The 1,506-nt window shown below is 33.8% G+C and overlaps 1 pseudogene; it reads left to right on the forward strand.

Moving 5' to 3' along the window:
* Positions 1-981: 981 nt before the first annotated feature.
* On the forward strand, positions 982-1,238 carry LOC100671069 (large ribosomal subunit protein eL39-like; annotated as a pseudogene).
* Positions 1,239-1,506: the final 268 nt, after the last annotated feature.

A 1,506-nucleotide genomic window follows, 5' to 3' on the forward strand; every position in this document is an offset into this window, starting at 1 on the left:
TATAGAAAATCCCAAAGCATTCACAAGAAAACTTCTTGGGCAAATAGAGGTATTTAGCAAAGGTGGAGGGTACAAGGTCAACAAACAAACATCAGTGGGATTTTTATACACCAGCAATGAGAAATCTGAAAGGGAAATTAGGGGAAAAAATTCCATTTGCAATAGTATCTAAGAGAATAAAATACCAATAAATTTAACCAGGGACATGAAAATTATAAAACAATGCTGAAAGAAATAAAAGAGGATTTAAATAAATGTAAATATGTTCCATGTTCATGGACTGAAATACTTAATATTGTTAAAATGTCAATACTACCCAAAGCGATTTATAGATACAAAGCAAAATTCCAACAGCCTTCTTTATATAAATGGGGGGAAAAATCCTCAACTTTATATGGAATGACAAGAGGCCCCAAATAGCTAAAGCAATGTTGGAAGAGAAGAACTAAGTAGGAAGACTCACACTTTCTGATTTTAAAACATACAATGCCGTTACAATAGTCAAAACACCTGGTACTCATATAACAGTAGACACATATACCATTGGAATAGGACTGAGAGTCCTAAAATAATCCCACACATCTATAGTCAACTGATTTTTGACAAGGGTGCTCAAACCACTTGAAGGGGCAGAAGAGTCTCTTCAATAAATGATGTCCAGAAAATTGGATTACCCCATGCAGAAAAATGAAACTGGATCCATACCTCACACCATACACAAAAACAAATTAAAAATGGATTAAGGGCTTAAATGTCCAAACTAAAACCATAAAATCCTTAGAAGAAAATGCAGAGGCAATGGCTTTCCGGGCTAGATTTTAACAATGGATTATCTAATATAATAACTAAAGTACAAACAGCAAAAGACAAAATAAATAGGGTCTTATAAAAATTAAAAACTTTTGTTCATCAAAAGACTTTACCAGCTCTTTTTCCCTTTCTCTGCCATTGTGGTATGTGTGGCTGTCATCCATCCTCACCATGTCTGCTCATAAGACTTTCAGGATCAAGAAATTGCTGACCAAGATACAAAAGCAGAGTTGCTCTATTCCCCAGTAGATTGGAATGAAAACTGGTAATAAAATCAGGTACAACTCCAAGAGGAGACACTGGAGAAGAGCCAAGTTGGGTCTGTAAGGAGATGCACATGTGATGGAACACAGATTTACACCTCTATCAGGACCACTAACATTTTACCATGTCAAGTTGAAAATTGTGCCATGATCTGCACAATTGAATATGTATAGGGAAAATTCTGGTTTCTTCCTTTATTTTTATGTTTCTACATTAAGACATTGATTCCAGATTCCACTAATAAATGTGTGAAATCTTGGCTTTGGAAAAAAAAAAAAAAAGACTCACCAAAAAAGTGAAAAGATAAGTTGGAAGACTGGGAGAATATCTTCAGAAACTATATATATGACAAGAATTAATAACAAAATATATAAACTTAAACAATTTAACAACAAAAGACAACCCAATCGTAAAATTGGCAAAGGATTTAAA

The sequence above is a fragment of the Loxodonta africana genome, chromosome 8 (genome assembly GCF_030014295.1).
Source record: "Loxodonta africana isolate mLoxAfr1 chromosome 8, mLoxAfr1.hap2, whole genome shotgun sequence".
Classification (NCBI taxonomy): Eukaryota; Metazoa; Chordata; class Mammalia; order Proboscidea; family Elephantidae; genus Loxodonta; species Loxodonta africana.